Source organism: Sebastes umbrosus, chromosome 14, assembly GCF_015220745.1.
Source record: "Sebastes umbrosus isolate fSebUmb1 chromosome 14, fSebUmb1.pri, whole genome shotgun sequence".
Lineage (NCBI taxonomy): Eukaryota > Metazoa > Chordata > Actinopteri > Perciformes > Sebastidae > Sebastes > Sebastes umbrosus.
Genome location: NC_051282.1, coordinates 16,144,696 through 16,159,244, shown reverse-complemented (window position 1 = coordinate 16,159,244; position 14,549 = coordinate 16,144,696). Strand labels below are relative to the sequence as shown.

Here is a 14,549-nt window from a genome sequence, read left to right as displayed (position 1 = left end):
TAATTACCATACTCATTTTTGTTTTTACAAAGCCACAGAGCTGAAAGACTGTGGACTGGAGCATCCTTTACAAGCTCGCACTGTATAACTAACAGCTGTTTTCACCTGTTGCACTGTCGTGCTTTGTGTATAACATCCATTTCGTGAGGTCCATTTTTTAGTTTTTATTGTTTGTTTGTTTTCTAGCTTCTACCCTGACTTTTCTGTTGTATCATCACACTATTTGATTTAATGCGTTTCGGTTCAGCCCGCTCGCACGAAAAGGCGTGTCAATGACACGATAATGCGCAAGGCAAGCGTGTACTTTCAACCAGGAGACCAGTGTTTTGTTTTGTTGCGTTAGTGATGTTTGTGACATGTTTTCCATATGTATTGTACTTGGTTTAGGTACTTATTTTAAGCCCACCAGTATGACATTTTTCTTAAACCTAACCAAGTGGTTTTCTTGCCCAAACTAAGTGGGTGGTTTGCTGCCCCCTGCTGGTAATGCACCGTCATACAGGTGTGTAATATTCACATCTTGGCGAGGCTAAAGTTGACACTGAAATGCTATCCTCTGAGTGGACAGGCAGGTCTATTACACATTTTGCCATGATATCAATTTTCCTATACCGTCTTTACAGCACTTTCTAAACATGTTCATCAACATCAATCTGCATTTTCTACTGCATCACTATGCAACAACTGAAAACAATAAAAAATAGAGCAACTTAAGAGTTTGTATCTTGAAACATCTTTCCTGTATTTGGCCAAGGATCCTATAAAAGAAGGAAGGGTCTTTACGTCATCATGGCAGAATTCTAATTCTGCAAGTACCGGTAAACGGTCCAGATTTATAGAGGCGTATGAAATTTGGCGATTAGTACGACCTCCTGACAATAATAGGAAACATTATAAAGAGAGCTGGCTAATGTTAGCCAGGGTTGGAAATTAGCACCAGCCAAATGCTGGTAAAATATGCAATTGGCTGCTAGATTTGATTCACTTCACTCAAGTCAAAAAACAATGGTAATCTATTGAGTGGCTGGTAAATTTTTGAATCCACTAGCCACAGTGGCAGGTTGACAAAAAAGTTAATTTCCAACACTGATGTTAGCCCTCCGGACTATTATTAAATTATAACAAAGATGGTCCATTACAATCAAATACATGTAGAATGCTATCGGCACCCGTGGCCCCACAGCGAAAGCTCAACCAGAGAGGCCAAACACACAGCCATCCAACGTTAAAGATCAAAGTAAGCACTCTACACATACTGACCGTCATCTTTTCTTGTAAAACGTCTAGTGTAACATGTAACATAAATGTTGTCACGAGTTTATTAACCAGTGGGAAAATGTCCTCATCGTGACATCCCTAGTTCCTTGTATTTTGCCAGTGACTGATGTTAAATTCTCACCTTTGAACCATCCCTGACACACAAACACACTCATACATCCCCCTGTCCTCGAACTAATCTTGTCGTGTCACCAGCTTTTCCTTGAAGGTCATCTCATTGAAATGAATGTCTCTCGGGGTGAGACCACAGACTGAAGTTCTGCTTATCGACAACATTTCGCGGAGAGGGACGGGAGGCAAAAAGAACAAATGATCAGTCTGATAAACAGACTTTCATTTTGACTTCATTATTCAGTCTGACATCGTGTTCATAATTGCATGTTTTCTATTTGGAAGGGGTTGTTATTTTGCCCAAACCAATCAGTGATTAACGTATCCGCGGGATATATCCTGTGTCAACAGAAACTGTGGTAGCAGTTGCGAGGAGAAGATAACTTAACATTTGTCTTGTCGATCGAAGATATATGCCAGTGTAAAACAACCAGTACTTAGTAGTTACTGCATTTTTGTTTGGAATGGATTCTAGCTGTGCCAGGATGACGGAGAAACAGACATCTTTTTAGTATAGGGCTGGAACGATTCACCTATCTCCCGATTCAATACTATCACGATACTTGGGTGCCAATTCGATATGTATTGCTATTCGATATTGCGATTTTTGTTAACTTTTTTAACACTAGACCATGGGAAAAAGTTTAATTACACTCTTCTATGGATTTTTACTTTGGAAAATTTCTAAATTACTACAGTAGGCATGTTTTGATTTTCAGTCACTGCCAGGAATTATTTAATTTTTTTCCAGTAACCCAAAAATCAAAGAATAAAAAATAAATAAAATTAAATATTTCCTTCACAAATTAGTGGTATCAATGTATCTTATTTCTATAACGTTAGACTGTATGTGTGGATGTGCATGTGGATGATAGTTCAGAGGTCGGAACCAGGCTGTGAAATAATCTCATTAGTTGAGGAAAAAAATCATCAGGGCAGAAGCCAAAAACCTCCGTATAGTCTCTTATAGACAGATGAAAATGTAGGAAGAGAGAAGATATAATGAAGCAGTTTTAAATCTTTAGCACTTTAGTGAAATGCTCTCAGTAAAAGTGGTGGTTATTATGCTCTGCCCATGAAAGTTTACCACAACTAGTGAGTTTATTCCTGCCTAAAGAGCATTTCTGACTGTATGATTTTTCTTTTCTTTTTTTGCCAGTGGCTTATTTTGCAGGTAGAAAAAGGAATCCATCAGAATGCTTTTGAGGAAGTACAGCAGAAGGTTGAATATCAGAAAAAAAGTGAGGCTACTTTCTGTCAAAAGAAACTCTGTAAACGTAGGAGTAATGCAAAATTCTGACAAAAAAAAAAAATGACAGTGACCTCTGCGTTACCCATTAGCTGGGTTTAGCTCTGTCAATGACTGACAGTGTGGAAAAACCTCAGTAAGAGTTAATGATTCAGACCGGGATCCTGGTGGGAGGGAACCAGCTGGGTAAAGCCGGCCTGTAGGAGTTGGCCTCCAGGCATGTAGGAGGCCTTTTGTGCCAAACACAAGGCCTGAATCCACCACACAGTGACAGGAAGAGGGGAAGAGATGAGCTACCGGGCCTGTCCTCCTACTCTGTACTTCCTGAGATGAGTGTGTGGTGGTGTGTGTGCTTACATGTTCTATGAGCTGGTGTATATATATATATATATATAAAAATATATATACACTGTATACTGTATATGTCTACTGTAAACAGAGCGCCCCTGTGCAAATACACTATGTGTATATGTTGTATAATATTACTTTGAGGTTTGTTTGCTCGCTCTCTGGGTTTTGTTTGGTGGGCAGTGTGGATGTTTTGGGAGCAGAGCGGTGTGGAGGCGACCACGGCGTTCTCCACGGCTCAGGGCTGGCCTTTGGGCCAGGCGTGCAGTGTAGGCCTGCTGACAGGCATGGGACTGATGCACTTCACAGCTCTCTGTGACCCCCCCCCCCCTCAACCACACACACATACACATATAGTAGAAGTGAGCTCGACTTGGCCCCTTGATTTAGCACTGTGGGTGGCAGAAGACAGGAATCTGAAAGGAATAGAAAATGGCCTGACTTGTCTGTCGTTTTCTGCCAGTTTTTATTTTTTATTTTTTGATTTCACAAACCCTTGAGCGACTCTAGATATGACACATGTGCATGTTTAGACTCCATGTATGCTGGATATCATTTCAAAATGCCAGTGCCAATGTGATGCTCGAGCTTCCTTATTGATGACATCACGCACGTCATGAAAGACGACCAGCAATGATTGATCGGGGGGCCACTGTGTAGTATGTCATATCTCTCGGCCAAGTCGAAACAAAAATGCATGACTCTAAATCTTAATCTGACATCCTAACCAACACAAATATTGTGTAGTCTGAAACAGGCATAATGGAGACAACAATTTTTTAAATTGGTCCAGTATTGAAGGAGAGTGCTGCAGCCGGCAGCCGCTGTGCGAGCTGTAATGTAATCGGTAGGGGCAACTCTTCACCGTCATGTACGTCTACTAAAAGTGATTGTTGACAGGCTCAGATTGTTATTAAAGGTGTCTGACAACATTATGGAAATGACCCTACAGAGAAATAAAACGCTTTTCTTTGGCTTTCGCTTGATCCGGTCTGGTGAGAGTTGGAAAAAGGAGTGCCGGTGTTGTCAGAGTTTGTTGTGTTGGAGTACAGATAGCATAGCTTAGTGTTATCTAAAAGATTTTGCAATGTCATGGCTGAATATTTAAATGACTTCGACGATGTGGACGGGACGTGAGATTTCAGAACGAGACTTCTCTGAGCGACCGACACAAAAACAAACAGACTGGATCAAACCAACAGTAGGAAAAAGGTTTTAATTCTCTGTAGGGTCCTTTCCATAATGTTGTCAGACACTTATAATAACAATCCGAGCCTGTCGGCGGCAAAAACAAGCACTTTTAGTGGACGTACATTGACGGAGAGGAGTTGCCCCAATCGATTACATTACAGCTTGTTTAGCGGCTGCCGTCTGCAGCGTTCTTTTTCAATACAGGACCAGTTTCAAAAAATGTTGTAAGCATTAGTCACTTGTACTTGAGAACTTTTACTAACCAATACACAATTGAAAATTTGCACAATAACGATTAAAGTTGGGAAGTATCTGATCACAGAATGGGAGCATTTAAAGCCAACTTCAGGTACTTGACAGGTTGGGTGCTATGGGCGCATTTTAGTTGATGTTCAAATTATTCAGAGTTTTGACAGAACCCAAGAAAAGTTTCCTTTCCGGTAAGGTTTTTGAGGTTGTTCGTGTCCTGACACTTTATATCAAAGTCATTTTGAAAGAAGCAGAAATGTAAGGATCCAATTTCGACACTACTGTCTCCATATTGTGTTGTCTGGCAAGCAATAGAAGTCATCTTGATCTCTGAGATCCGTCAAGTTAACTGCTTCGCTTTCTGTATCAAGTTTGGTTCAAATTAAATCCAACCCACGATAGAAATTGCTAAATATTTGGAGCCTGACCCGACATATTTTGACTAGAAGATGCATTTTTGAAAGAAAGTGTTCAAAAATGATTCATAATGTTGTTATTTACATGTAAGGTCAGATGGTGTTTCCTGGCAGCAGAAATGGCTCTGTTTCCACCAGGGATCAACTTGGCTTTGAAGCCTGATAAGGTTGCCTCAGACAGCTGAAATTCTGTGGAAATATTCAGAGTATTGGTACAATTTTCATATCAAAGATTTTCTGCATTGACTTTTAGTCTCAGTATTTTATATCGCTTTGTGCTTCCCTTACTTTTCATTCATAAACTGTACCATCATTTGCTTGTGTTTTCATAACCACACTTGATTTGCAGTCATTGTTCACTATCTCCTGATGTAATAATGCAATTTCTTTATGGGTATCATTGCAGTTTCATGGTTTATATTCTTCCCTTTGTGGTGCTCGTTGAAGTGGAAAAGCCTCTGGAACTAAATTTAGTGTAAGTATACTTGAACTCTCCATCCAAGTGTGCAGTACATAATTTCACATTGCACTGTTGCACAATGCTACATCACAACAAAGGATTCAAAGTAGCAGGCTCCTTCTTTGCCTCTCACAAGCCTGAAGCTTTCTGCTGTGTTTAGTGTTAAGCACGCAATTTACATACTCAGCTCTGGTTGGACAGTTATTTTCTCCCGTTGCCGTTACAGCGGTGCACAAGGAAGTAGTTCATTTCTCGAGCGAGGTGTTTCCACACATCATTCCCACGTCCCGGTAGCTCATTAAAGTTATATCATAGTGAACGGGGAAGACGTTTACCATGACGATCTGCTTTTCTCACATTTGTCTGAAGTGCTTTTATAAAGGCGACTAGGGGCTAACGATTCAGCTGCAAACAGCTTCTGTTTCTCAAAGGAATCAAAACAGGTGTGATTGGTTGACGTTGTCACATATCAGAGGAAATTTGCATAAAGTTGAACCTTTCACATGTCGCAAAATGAAAAAGGAGTAGAACACATATTGAACTGTTGCTGTGGTCATTTGACTAGGTCAATATTTTACGTCTAAAATCACCACTGCACTCGGCAAACGTCCAAGCTTATGTTGAGACCAACACACCAGCACCACCGACGTGTCCTGACAATATATGCTGCTTTGCTACCATAGGGCAATTTTCATTACAAACAGGGGTGAGTGTACTGTAGAAAAATGTCGGGGGCATATTTTGATACTCTATTATAATTTATATATTTAAGATTTCTGAGTAGAGTATTTCAGTAGACAAATATCCCCTATCAAATAATGCTCCCACTACAGATTTTCACTGTAATATGTAAAGTTGTGTTTACATTTTGTATTATGTTGCTACACAATGACATACAGTTTGTCAAAATAAAATAGAATGGTCAATTAGATTTTTTTTGCAAGATTGTCCAAAATTAATCGCTAATTAATCACATATTTTCTATCTGTTCAATATGTACCTTAAAGGGAGATTTATCAAGTATTTAATACTCTTATCAACATGGGAGTGGGCAAAATATGCTTGCTTTATGCAAATGTATGTATATATGTATAAGTGGAAATCAATAAACTACACAAAACAATGACAAATATTGTCCAGAAACCCTCACAGGTACTGAATTTAGCATAACAAATATGCTCGAATCATAACATGGCAAACTCAACAGGCCCAACAGGCAACAACAGCTGTCAGTGTGTCAGTGTGCTGACTTGACTATGACTTGCCCCAAACTGCATGTGATTATCATAAAGCAGGCATGTCTGTAAACGGGAGACTCGTGGGTACCCATAGAACCCATTTCCATACCTATATCTTGAGGTCAGAGGTCAAGGGACCCCTTTGAAAATGGCCATGACAGTTTTCCTCGTCAAAATTTAGCGCAAGTTTGGAGCGTTATTTTGCAAAACGCTAGTACGACATGCTCAGGTTTTATAGTTTAACATGATACCAGTATATTCACTCTAGCTTTAAAACTGAGCACGCTACTATTTAAAAATCACAAATTGCGTTAAAGAAATTAGTCGCGTTAAAACAAATTTGTGTTAACGCATTACTATCACGTTAACTTTGACAGCCTTAGATTAGATTAATCGATGAATCGGTAAAATAGTCGATAGATTAATCAATAGAAAATGAGTTGTTGGCAGCCCTACAGTACAGTACTGATGTTATCACACCGCTTCACATAATTGGTTATAGTGACCAGGCAGTATGTATTTTTTTAAATAACAACCAGTTGGCTCTGGGCTTCCAACCTGAAAAATCTCACTGACCGTTTGAGCCAGTCAGAAAACAGAAACATCTCCTATTAAAAATGCACCAACTTTGACATGGGCCTATTAAATGTATTGCAGTGGTGCAGCCATGACAACACACACAAACAGCCTGGCAGAACTGCTTGAACTGCCTCCCTTCCCTTCTCTTCTCCTGACAGCTGGTCCTGAAATGACAATTTTAAAGCCTGAATGTTAAAGGTTTGGAACATCACTTAAATCTGATTACCCAACGGCTGCAAATCAGCACACGGGAAAAACTTTATCGACCGAGGAGAGTGAGAAAAAGAAGTAAAAAAATACATCTCGCGAACATATTTTGATAAATGCGATGATAAATGGAAGTTAACTGGTGGATGGAAAATAAGTGTAGGAGTGCCGCTGCCTGCTGCTGTCTTTTTTAGAAGGAAAAAAAAAAATGTTTTCAAAGATATTAACACTATCCATCACTTATGTGTCACCATTACTCATGCATGATCCATCAATCAGATTAGCTATCACGCTGCGTCTATAATAATGTTTACTGATGGTGCTCCCAACAGAAGAAATATATATTACTATATTTTATCAAAGGTGTTAAGTAAGTACAGATGCTGCAGGAAAATGTGTGCTTAGATGGTGATGACCAACTTAGTTTATATTGTAGACCTTTTTGTGCTCGTTTTTAGCTCGCTGTCATCCATTACCTACAACCTGGCATCAAAACATCTAGGACCGACAACAGCGCTCAAAAACCACCTCCGACCGTCAGACGGGTCCAATTAGCGCTGGCACAAGACACAATTGATTGGACGGGCGTTTGACTTCTACTGGCTGCCTCTGACAGTCAAGGTTGCTTCTTTTTGGTTTGTTTTATTTGTTTTTCATTTCGTCCTTCCTCAGTAGCCACAAGCTGCGGAACAGCTGCATGCCTCGTAGGCCTTTTCATTAAAAGACCATAAATTAAATGATGTGGCTGTTTTCATTTTACAAAATTCATTGATGACACGGCGTTGTCAAAATGATATTCAAGCCACCGTTGATGGAGTAATATAGGGGGCAGCTGTTCCCAAATGTCTATTTGATGAACTGAATTATTTTCTGAATTTATTCAGATAACATCATCATTGATATATTTATCAATTGCTGGATCTAATTCTTCATATAATTTTCAAGAAAAAAAATAAGACAACTTTATCTCCTAAAAATATGTAGATATATTACTAATCTAAAACTTTAAAAATATTAAGTTTATTAAACTTAATGCCATCCTAATTATGTCTTTTGTTCATGTAATAAACCATTTTTTTAATGACTAAAGCTTCAAAATGCAAGCAAAATGCTTGTACAGAAGGTATTTGCAAAGATTTGACTGCTAATGTGTTTTATTTTTCTTACAATAATAATTATTAAATTAAATTAATGTTTGTATGGTTATGTTTAGGCAAATGAAGCATTTGGTTAAGGTTAGGGTAAGATTGTTTTTGTCTTGGTTATATATTGAAAATTCTGATATAATGAAAAAATTACTAGACATATTTATTTTTTCAATATTTGATAAAAACCTAAAAAAAAAAAAAATCACACTATAAGCAAAGTTTTTGTAGAGTGAACTTAACCAAACATGAGATGCACCATTAAATCCTCACTATGATTTACTGTATGTGTGTTACAAAACGGTAACATTTCCTGGACTGGACATAAGTCAGGACACAATTATGTTTCCTCCTTACATATTAGACAAAACTCCTCAATGGTATATGAATGTATTTTTTTAGGAGCAGGGTTGTCATGAAGGACAAGATATTTTGTGATTCTTCAGTATTTCCTCCCAAGACCATATCTTGCATGAGCACCCACTAATCTTCATGGACAATCAGGAACACTGCTGACAGCTGTTTTCTCATCTGCTCCAGTTAGAGCTGCGTTTTTTGTTTTTTTTGGTAAGTATTCAGAGGGTATTGAGATTCAACAGGCAGCTTCAAAATTGGTGTCAAAGACAATATAAGACTTCCTGTCATATTATCAATTAAACCTTTCCACTGGCCCACCAGTGTAAGCAGTGTGGAAAACAAAGCTAAACAAATAGAGTCACAACAGTTACTTATTAGGCAGAAACTCTACTTCCTAAAGGACCAGTGTGTAGCATCTAGGGGGATCTATTGGCAGAAATTGAATATAACATTAATAAGTATATTTCCTTTAGTGTATAATCACCTTAAACTAAGAATTGTGTTTTTGTTACCTTAGAATGAGCCGTCTACATAGGGAGCGGGTCCTCTTCACGGAGCCGGCCGCCATGTTTCTACAGTAGCCCAGAACGGGAACTTGCAATAGGAACGCACCAACTGCGACGCATAATTGGGCCGGAGGCGTAACATTTCCTCCCCCTCTATTTATGCCGCCCTTGCTCGGACCACAGCCATCTTCGAACTTGGCCTTCATTTTGATATCAACTATACTCCTGTAAAGTTCCACGACTGCATCTTGCACAGTTGTGACGCTGACGTGGCCACAAAATCTGTCCACTGACAGAAAAAATAAACACTTGGCAAAGTACTCAGAACCACTTCTGTGGTAGTTCACGCTACAGTGGGTGTCTCCAGGACCACATTTTGCCATGATGACTCACACACACAGGCACACAAGGTGAAAGCAATACCAGTGTTGCAGTCGCGGCTGGTAACAAGCTTATCAAAGTCCCTACAAAGTAATATAGCCTAGATATTTCAGGTGCCATATCGGCTCCAGGAGCAATAGCGGTGCTCCACAGCCTTTGGCAACAGCGAATAAATTGTCTTTCTTCTTGTTCTTGTAGCTGAATTCAATGCTTGAAAAATTGGCATGTGAACAGGATCTAGCAAAGACATTGTGTGAAGAGCACGCCCGCCTCTGATGTCAAGTATGAAAAGCCGTGTAATTGTGCTGGTTGGTCTGATGAAAAGTTAAGTTTGCATACAGTGCACTGCAGTCCACATGTTGGAGGCAGCTGTTTGTAGCAACAGCTGAGTGGGGCAGGTGGTATTTTAGTCAGAAAACACTTTGAAACAGTTGACTGGTCCGAGTGAGGATGTCATCGACTGGCGAGATATCAGCCTGTTCCACAACTCATTAGTCAAGGTACAGAGACCAGCCAAACAGCTGTGGAACATTTTAATTCCAGCCCCAAATCAGCAGCTTGGACCTGCGCTGCTGCTTTCAATGACCTCCCGCCTGCTTCCCCTGCTGAAAAATAACGCTCATAGAAACATGACTATACAGTGAATAATTCCTCTGTCCCTCATCCCCCCTCCCCTCCATCCTCTCTGCTCCTCCCTTACTCCAGCAGCTACTTCCAGAGCCCAAGGCCACGGTGTTGATATTGCTTACCCAAGTCTCAATGAGCTAATTAAGGGGGCTGTTTCTAAAGTGCTCTTGCATTTTGTTTATTTGTGTATCACCGGAGCCCCACAAATTACACAGACCAAAGGCTTGTCTGAACTTTTAATCTAATCACGCCTACTGCGAGCCCCCGTTTCCTGGTGTCAGTTTGCCTTAATGAGGCCTGGTCTGAGCAGTGGCCATTAGTGGAGCTCAGTAGTGGAACAGTACCGCGACGAGACAGGCTCGGCACAATGCTGCCACAGAGCCTAATCCCCGGTTGCTCCCTGTGGACCCGCAGCCATGAAGCAAGTTGTAAAACCCCCAGCTGTGCAGAACATGGATGACATTTGAAAACATACAGTATCTGGGCGGCAAATTAAGAGATGAATGCATTAAAAGCAGCACTTAAACGACATAAAAAATGACTGCCAGGTGCGGCGTGAATAGATTATTGAACCGTTTTGCTGTGACATAAGCGCCCAGACAAACTGCTGGGTTCAGGCGACGTCAGTCAGTTGTAGTGCAGTGTAGTAGAGTGCACCAACTTTCATGTATAATAGGCATATTAATGCAGGGGGTGTTTATTATCATTGACTGCATGATGTTTTAATGGCACTTACCTTTTATATCAGCTTGCATTCTATGAACCAGCAGTATTTTGCCATGGACAGTTGCACTAACATCCCCATTAGTACAATAATCATAAGGAGAAGGTCCCCACACCATTCATTTTCCATGCAACTTTCATTAATTCAAATTCTGAGAGAATTTAGTGCACTTTCCCATTTCCAATTTGAAGTGCTTTGAATTCTGCTCACTGCATCCGTTTCTGTGTCATCAGCCCACTCACAGCCTGAATAATTCATAACAATATTTATTAGCACTCTGAGGTACAATTAGATGAATTGGGATTAAGAATTGGCTCGTCTATGGAAGAGAAAGTAGAACAGCTCTGCCGATGGATTTGGGCAGGCGTAGCTCTAAAACATTATCAAAATAAAGCCAAGCGGATTAAATTCCCTTTCTCTACTGTTTTTTTTCTCCCCCTCGTGTTTAAAAGAACATACTTAATATTCCATCTGCAAGAGTAAATCAGAGATGACAAGTTAAAACAAGGGCTGCGCAGGGGCCTCACGTCTTTACTTAATCTCCAATTCTTAGGGTAACATACATTTTTACCAAAATTCGTATAAAAAGGACTGACCTATCTTTTCATTTGAGGCTATCATTTTACATTTCTTCACCAAATGACCCGAGGAAGCAGCTGAATACTGATATGCTTCTTCTATTTCTGCAGAGGAACTCATATTTATGACGGAAAATGATATTATGTTTTAAAGCACGCTTCAAAATACTCTACGAGCATATTCTTTGTTCACAATAAACAGTATAATTGTCGGCACAAAATGTATTTAGTTTTAGTATTAGTCTTTTGATCAATTATTATTGTTGTTTGTGTTGATTTTTCATATGAAACCTTTTAGTCTCTATCCGTTCTATGGTTATATGTTGTGTGCTCGTCGACTGCGTTGCTAGTGGAAAAGGCAACATTTATCTTTTTACCGGAGGGAGGTTAATAATTGATTGTTTAGCCGTAATCTGACAAGAATAATTTAAATCTATTAATGCCGTCAGTTAAGCAGCTAAAAAAATAAATAAATAATATACATTTTAAAAAGATGCTGAGCAAAAGTTGTTGCTAACTTCGGGGATAACCCCCTTCACTTTAATCAGCAGGTGGCTGGCAAGACACGAGAGCTTGGGCTTGGGTCTTGAGGAGTTGTATCATCGACAAATAAACTGAACTCACTGCACTGCTACGTTCACAGCTATAACGTCACTGATAACTTCATACTCATCATCACTATTGCATACTGGGCTTGCAATACACTGGCGAACATCCTAACGGTGTACGCCAGGAAGACACACAGCTGACAACCTCACACCTTACTGGGAAAGTGGATGCATATGACTTTATCTAATAAATGTTAGGTTTTCCTTTCAACAGCTGCTAACAATAGCCAGCATTGCTTGCAGAGACATAACATTACTAAAACACAAAATGCTTATCATTAGTGCAACAAGTCAAGCAGCGTTTTAACTTCCATAGAAGAGAAGGAATTTATTTACTGTATATTGTCATTGTTATTCTCAGAGCAGTTCTCAGAGTAACACGCAGGTAGATTCACTGTACACAAACAAAGATTGATGCTATTTCTCTGATTATGTGAGTCACCTCGTCCATCCTCAGGTCACATCAGTGCCCATATCACTGGCCTGAGTTATTTCCAACATTACCAAATTGTAAAAACACCTTATTTTCAATTGAGGCATAAATTAAAAAATACAGAAATTATAGCTTCAACTCTAAACTCATTATCTCGGCGCACACAAATAGAGAATGAAGCTGTGACAAAGTTAATCATGCTGTCTGGGAGAGAAGATTGGAGATTTCTATGAAAAATGTTGACCTTAATGCATGACCCATCTACTCAGCTCAATTGTTTTTTTTTTCTTCTTCTTTTTTTTCCCTCATCCCCAATTAAAGGAGCTTCCGTCTGCCCGTCTCTGTAACGGATGAAGCCGGCAGTTCTTGAACTCTGCGTTAATTAAAGATAAGTGCACGTCTCACTATAACTTATGGTGGTTCACAGTCGCGCCTCCATCCAGATAATATCCTGAACTCTTCTGGGTCATCACGCCTCCGCACGTCATCACAAACAAGGACTAATCTATAACTTTTTTATTTTAACCAATAAACTGTTTTTAAGGATGTACCTGGAAGTTCTTACGCAACACTCGAAGCTCAACGGAGGCAAGCGCCAATTTATTTGATATGTGTGCGTGTGTGTGCAACAAGCTGACTGTGCTGTCAATTAAAAATCCTTGAGCTCATCCTGGGAGTTCAGCTCATTAGGATTCATCCAAAGCTAACGTTTATCCTTTATTTTAGGGTTTTTAGGTATTAACTTGTGTGTGTGTGTGTGAAGACAAAATAAAGGTGAACTGATGCACAGGCTTACAGCGTTATGAATGCTGAATATATCAAATCAATGTGCGCTACAGTTGTGTGCTCAACTTTTTGGCTCACCCACCAACAGCTGGTACATTTTAAACAAATACAGCTGCTAACAGCATTGAGCAGGTTGCCAAAGCAAAAGTGCGCTGGCCTTCCTGAATGCCCTGAAAAGCACTGTGGGTATTATTTATGTTTGTTAGAAGATCAAACGGCTCTACTATCTTCCAATGCCAAAATCAAATGTGGCCTTGTGGATTTCTTTAAAAACAAGTCATGACTCCGTTTTTTAGAAAACATTATGTCATTCTTCATATCATGAAGATTATTTTAAATCAAACCTCTAAAAAGGTGGCTAGAGAATTATCTTTTAGGTTTCAGAGGCAAGAAATGTATAGTCTTTAAGGAGACCATTTGAATATAGGTTATATCCTGTTATGTTTTATATAACTGGAGTGATTTCTACAAAAACAAGGCTTCATTAAAACATGAGCAGAACTACAGCAGATTGTACAGTCTATCATTGTAGATAGAGTATCTGACTGCATTGTGTCTAGCCTTACATTAATCATACTGAATTGATAGCTGCTTAAAAACATCTTAGATGTAGTTAATCACTTCTTCTGTATTGAAATTCATGTTAGAAGAACAAATACATGTTATCAATGCTATTATTTTCAGTGAAAAAGTGCAGACCGCTGTTTGTGTCATGTGTGAAACATCGACTTATTTGACGATATTTTTGTTACGCAACTTCCTTAACTTTATAACATGTGTAACAACTTACGTAACAAGCGTACTTATTTTACATAACCTTATTTTACATAACTTTATTTTACTTACTTATTTGAACCCAAACCATGGTCTTTTCCTAAACCTAACAAAGTAGTTTTGTTGCCTAAACCTAAAAACTAAGTAAACCTATGTTGGAAGTATATTATGAAAAGAGACTTTATGCATGTAACAAGAGGAAACTGTACGTTTCCTGTGATCACAGAAGTTTATTTTGAAGACACTATGCATGTAACGAGCGGAAAGTGACACGCCGTCCCTGAACGTCCAAAACTAGACGCTA

The 14,549-nt window shown here is 39.3% G+C and overlaps 1 protein-coding gene across 3 annotated transcripts in view; it reads right to left on the bottom strand.

Moving 5' to 3' along the window:
• LOC119501436 (RNA binding protein fox-1 homolog 3-like) overlaps positions 1-14,549 on the bottom strand; it is a 466,701-nt gene that overhangs the window by 317,379 nt on the left and 134,773 nt on the right. Inside the window, exon 1 of one of the 3 annotated variants that reach the window (XM_037791781.1) lies at positions 5,938-5,941. The exons of the other annotated variants lie outside the window; for them this stretch is intronic. The gene's annotated coding sequence lies outside the window, so the exon portion shown is untranslated. Of the gene's footprint in view, positions 1-5,937; positions 5,942-14,549 lie in introns of those variants that run through there. 3 annotated transcript variants of the gene reach the window in all.